This window comes from Carya illinoinensis, chromosome 1 (genome assembly GCF_018687715.1).
Source record: "Carya illinoinensis cultivar Pawnee chromosome 1, C.illinoinensisPawnee_v1, whole genome shotgun sequence".
Taxonomy (NCBI): Eukaryota; Viridiplantae; Streptophyta; class Magnoliopsida; order Fagales; family Juglandaceae; genus Carya; species Carya illinoinensis.
Genome location: NC_056752.1, coordinates 31,631,492 through 31,637,500, shown reverse-complemented (window position 1 = coordinate 31,637,500; position 6,009 = coordinate 31,631,492).

Below are 6,009 nucleotides of genomic sequence, written 5' to 3'. Positions count from 1 at the left end.
GCCGGACATTGAATGAAGCTCAGTTAAATTATACAATAACTGAGAAGGAGATGCTTGCTGTGGTGTTTGCTTGTGACAAATTTCGGTCTTACCTCATTGGGACAAAGGTGATAGTGTTCACTGATCATGCAGCACTTCGCTATTTGTTTGGCAAGAAGGATGCTAAGCCTAGGCTAATTCGTTGGATCCTCCTTCTTCAAGAATTTGATTTGGAGATTCGCGACAAGAAGGGAAGTGAAAATTTAGTGGCTGACCATCTCTCTCGGTTAGAGCAAGAGGAAGAAAGACTAGATTCAGTGGTCCAAGAGGCATTCCCTGATGAGCAGTTGTTTGCATGTGAGATCAAGTTTCCGTGGTATGCTGATATTGTTAATTATCTAGCTTGTAAGGTTTTACCACCTGATCTTACTTACCATCAACGTAAGAAATTTTTGCATGATGTGAATCACTATATTTGGGATGAGCCTTTGTTGTTCAAAAGATGCCCCGATCAAATCATGAGAAGATGTGTGCCGGAAGAAGAGATGCAAGACATCCTCCATCATTGTCATTCCTCATCATATGGAGGACACTTTGGAGCCACCCGTACAGCAGCTAAAGTACTTCAAAGTGGGTTCTTTTGGCCTTCCATTTTTCGTGATAGTTACACTTTGGTGAAAACTTGTGACCGGTGCCAACGTATGGGAAATATTTCAAAGCGTCATGAGTTACCATTGAAAGGTATCTTAGAAGTTGAGTTGTTTGATGTTTGGGGAATAGATTTTATGGGGCCTTTTCCTCCTTCTTTTGGTTTTGCTTATATCTTGCTAGCAGTTGACTATGTGTCAAAATGGGTGGAAGCAATTGCTACAACAACAAATGATGCAAAGGTAGTGCTCAAATTTCTGCACAAGAACATATTCACAAGATTTGGCACTCCACGAGCTATTATTAGTGATGAAGGGACTCACTTTTGCAACAAGTTATTTGAGAATCTTCTGTCTAAATATGGTGTGAAGCACAAGATAGCACTTGCTTATCATCCTCAAACTAATGGTCAAGCTGAAATTTCAAATAGAGAGATCAAGAACATCCTTGAGAAGACGGTCAAAATCAATAGAAAGGATTGGGCGAAGAAGCTTGATGATGCTTTGTGGGCATACCGTACAGCCTTTAAAACACCTATCGGGATGTCTCCATACCGATTAGTGTTTGGAAAGGCATGTCATCTTCCTGTAGAGTTGGAGCATAGAGCTTATTGGGCTGTGAAAAAGTTTAACTTTGATTTGAAGGCAGCAGGTGAAAAGCGACTTCTTCAATTGAATGAGATGGAAGAGTTCCGGAATGATGCATATGAAAATGCCAAGATCTATAAAGAAAGGATGAAGAAGTGGCATGATAAACAGATTTTTAGGCGAGAGTTTGCTCCAGGACAACAAGTTTTACTCTTCAACTCACGACTCAAACTCTTTCCGGGAAAGTTGAAATCAAGATGGACGGGTCCTTATACAATTCATGAAGTTTCCTCTTTTGGAGCAGTAGATTTGAAGGACAAGACTGGGAATATTTTCAGAGTTAATGGTCAGAGATTGAAGCACTACTATGGAGAGCAAATGGAGAGGAACTATGCATTTATTCCTCTTGGAGATCCTAATTGATGATCATTGAAAAGTCTGGCTGTAGACTTTAAAACAAGCGCTTATGGGAGGCAACCCATAGATCTATCTTTATTTCTTTCATTTATTTCATCATCTTTATTTATTTAAGTTTTAATAAATTGGTTTTTGATGCAGGTTTATTTAGCAAGAATAAAGAGCTGGAAAATTTTTAAACCTCGGAAGGTTCACCATGAAACCAGGGAAGTTCCTTTATTTCTTCAATCCTTTTTACTTTTGCATCACAATGAGGACATTGCTTAGTTTAAGTTTGGGGGTGTAAACTCCTATAATCATTTGATCCTCTTGCTTTCTAAGTTTTGGGTTGTTGATGGGTTGTTTGATTCTCTTACCAAGCATGCATTGGAGTAAGATTGAATTCTCTATGACTCTGAAATTTGTGATTGAAGATGGTTTTGAGAAAAATTTTCAAAAATTTCTTTTATGTCAAGTGAAGTTTTGTGGGTACTTTGGTTTAAATCTTTGACCTTGAACACAATTGAGCACATAGTCGTTTTTCTCTTATTCCATTTTGCTTATGAAGAGAAGAAGTTGAATTAATTAAAAGAGGGAGGTTCGATTTTGCTTTGCTCTAGAATCCGTTGATGGGTCCTTGAGGCGAAATCCTAGTCGAGACCAAATATTAGAGAAATGATCTTGGCATTTCTTTGGCATAACCAAAAAGCTTTCCCAGCCGTCCTAAATGTCATGCCATCATTACATGGTGTGTTTCCATAGTCAACCCCCTTGAGCCTTCATGAGCCTTTATTGATTCTTTAAATTACATAAACCATGCCCGCTCTAAGCCTGAAAAACAATGAATCTACCGCTGATAGTTTGAGAAAATACTTTGGTGGAGAGTTACATTTAAAAGAGAAAATTGGTTACATGATGAAACGTATTATGTTTGCTCTGTTTGATCAAAGAAAAAGAAGAAGAAGAAAGGAAGTGAAAAAAAAAAAAAGAGGAAAAAGAAAAAAAAAAAAGAAAAGAAAAAGAAGTCGCCAAGCGGAAAGTGAATTACCTCAAATTTTGTTAAGGGAAGTGTTGGTATTACATCAGTGATTACAGTAATAATAATGCCACAAGTATGAGCATATTGCCAAGAAGGAGCTATGATTTGAATCATGTGAGTTTCTCTTTTAATGTTCTTTTCACTAAGTATTTTCCCAGTTTGATTTAATTTCCCATATCCAGTTCTTTCTTAACCCTCACCCTGTGGCTTATCATTACAACCTTAATAAAGACCTTTTGATCTTTGATTTTGGTGTTGACTACATTAGTGGAGAGGATTTCTGAAAATTGGACTTATGGGGTTAAGTTTTAAGAGAATTCTTCTGATTTTGGTTGTTCTACTTTTATCTGAGTTTGCAGGTGGTTTGAGGTTAAATTGACTATATCACACACACACTCAAGGTCTTAGCTTTAGGTTGAAGTAAACGCCTAACTCTTGCTTGACAAATTGCAAAATTTTTGATTGATTTTCTTGCTATCTTTGATGTTAAAAGAGTAAGATACTAGAGATGAAATCTAAATTCATAAAAGCTTGGTGAGTGATGATACTTCTCTTTGGGGTCGAGTTGATATTGCCTAAACTATCATTTGTTTTTCTTTTTTTTGTTTGAGGACAAACAAAGTTGTAAGTTTGGGAGTATTTGATGGCTTGCAAAATTTCATATTGCAGATTTTACAAGTTCGCTCGAGCGGAGGCTTTTGGCCGCTTGAGCGAATTCAGGCAGATTCAAACGCTCGACTGCAGCTCGACAGGGAGCTCGAGCGGGTTGCTGAAAAACGAAGATCGCTCGAGCAGAGACATTGGCCGCTCGAGCGAAGTCAGGTAGAGTCGAACGCTCGAGTGCGCTCGATAGGACGCTCGAGCGAAATCAGGCAGAGTCGAACGCTCGACGCGCGCTCGACACCACCGCTCGAGCGAACATCGTATTTTGACAGATTTTAGGTTTTCCGCCGTGGGACCATATAAAAGGCCATTCTTCACTCTAGAGCCGCGAGTTTGGACTGGAGAACACTCTTTGGGAGAGAAAAACATAGCTAGAGGGATTCAAATCATTTGTTTTGGAGACGGAATTCCAATTTATTGCACGTACGTTGGATTCATACACGAGCACGGAAGGGAGAAAGGCGTTGAATCGTTCCCTTGAGCTTTTGACGACCAGTTGAGGCTGCAAGGAGGATTTTTCAGTGTTTATTTTCTTCTTCCCATCTTCTCTGAACAATTATGGTGAATTCGTTTATGTTGAATTCCAATTCTAGCATGAGCTAAATTTTCTTCTTTCTAGGAAAACGATGTAACCTAATTCCGAACTATGCTTGTTTGTCCATGCTAATTTAATGCAATTCTCTCTTTGTTTATCTGATTTATTCTGAGTTTAATGCTTCTAATTAACTGGCCACTGATTAGATGATTATTAATCTTGTGATTTGCTATCGAAAGAGGGAATCATAGGGTAGATCTTGGATATTTCAGCATAGGTAAGTATAGAGATCGAAAGACTTGTATGAACCTATGTAGTGATTAAATCGTTGGTCTTATTGCGTTCTTGATTATTGAATTTGCATACTCTTGTGTGAATTGATAAACTAGAATCACTTCCAATTGACTATCGAAAGAGGCTTTTGGATGAATTAGAGATTTGCTAATAGACAAAAGAGGTTTAAGTTAAATTAGCTGGATGAGAAAAGCATAGTGAAGAATTATGGTGAAATCGATTTCTTAGAAGTTTTCTTCCCTATTGAATTTGATCTTTGAAAGTCAGTTTTATTTTATTTGCTTATTTCTCTTTGAGTTGATCTAGTTATATTTGCAACTACAAAAACCTTAGCGATTCCTCTAGATAAAATTGAGATTAGTATAATTTTGGTATTTGGCAAGAGTAAGGTACCAATCCCTGAGGACGATACTCTTCTTACCACTTTATTATAAAACTACGATACTGTGCATTTGCAGTTTTGCACTGGTCACCAACTGAACCCCAAACTCCTCGGACTCAGTCTGGCACAATAAACCAATCCACAAAAATATTTGTTAAAGCATAAATAATTTAAATCACGAGAGTTATTCGGAAAAAATATTTACAGTGCTATAAAATAACTTCTGAATGATCAAAGAGCTGTAAAAGATGGCAGAAAAGTAATGTTATAATGCAAAATGCACTGTGACTGTGGGTCCCAAAATACCCAAAATTAGAACAAGATAAAACAAGGACTATGGGGTAATTTTCGCCGCTTTATTATTAATGAAGGTTAAACAATCATTAAAATTATACCTGGGCCATTTCAGACTTTTTGAACGTTTATATTATACGTGATATTATTGTAAAAATGAACAAAACTGAAAGTTTTATTATGATTGGAGGGCCCAATACTTTTAACGAATAGTCATCCAAAGAGACCACTTGTCCGCCTTGATTATTAATAGAGATAAATCCTTTCTAATAGATATTTATAATATGGCGATTAGATAATTCCAGTAAGTTAGGAATAAGTCTCACGGTTCGGTGCACAACATGAAGCTAATTTGTTTATAACATTGATCTAATGAGTTTCTACACCTATATATATATGAGTAACAGGTAGGCCTCAATCCATTTGATTTTATATTTTTAAATTATTATCTATCACTTGTTATTGATTTAGGTATCGGATTTGTTATAAGCACCTAGTGCCATCCACGTAGCGGCTTACAGGTTGACAATCATGTTCAGTAGTGGGACACATCATTTACAATGATAATAGTATATTAATTAAATTAGTTAATCGGATCAAATTATAGAGTATTCAAGTTGATCCCCAAATGAAAAGGTTATAGTTGGTTTTGTTGGTGAAAATACATAATAATAATAAAAGAATTACAATGAAATTAAAACCAATTTGAACTGAGACACGAAAATTTCACTCTCTTTAAAAAGATTGAAGCCTTCTGTAATATACAAAGTCTCAGATTAATCAATGTGATAAAATACTTCTTGATTTAACTCATCTAAGGTACAACAGTCTAACTGATCATCGTATAATCCAAATTTAACTCTGCACAAGTGATTGAATCCAAAACTTCACTCAAAAAATACCTTTCTATTATTTAAAAAATCTCTCCAAAATATTTACACATTTAACTTTCTTTTTTTTCTCAAAAGAAAAAACTCTAAGTGTGCGTATAGAAAAATAACTATAGAAAATGAACTACTACGCAGGACGCCAATCTCTCTTCAATTTAAATAAAAAAAAGATGACTTTGTATACGAAGAAAGTTTTGCAACGGAATGACAATTAAATGAAAAATAAAATAGCCAACATTAATACTTTATACTGAAAAAATAAAGCAGCCACCCACTCAGGGAGAGAACGGTCCGGTGTAGAT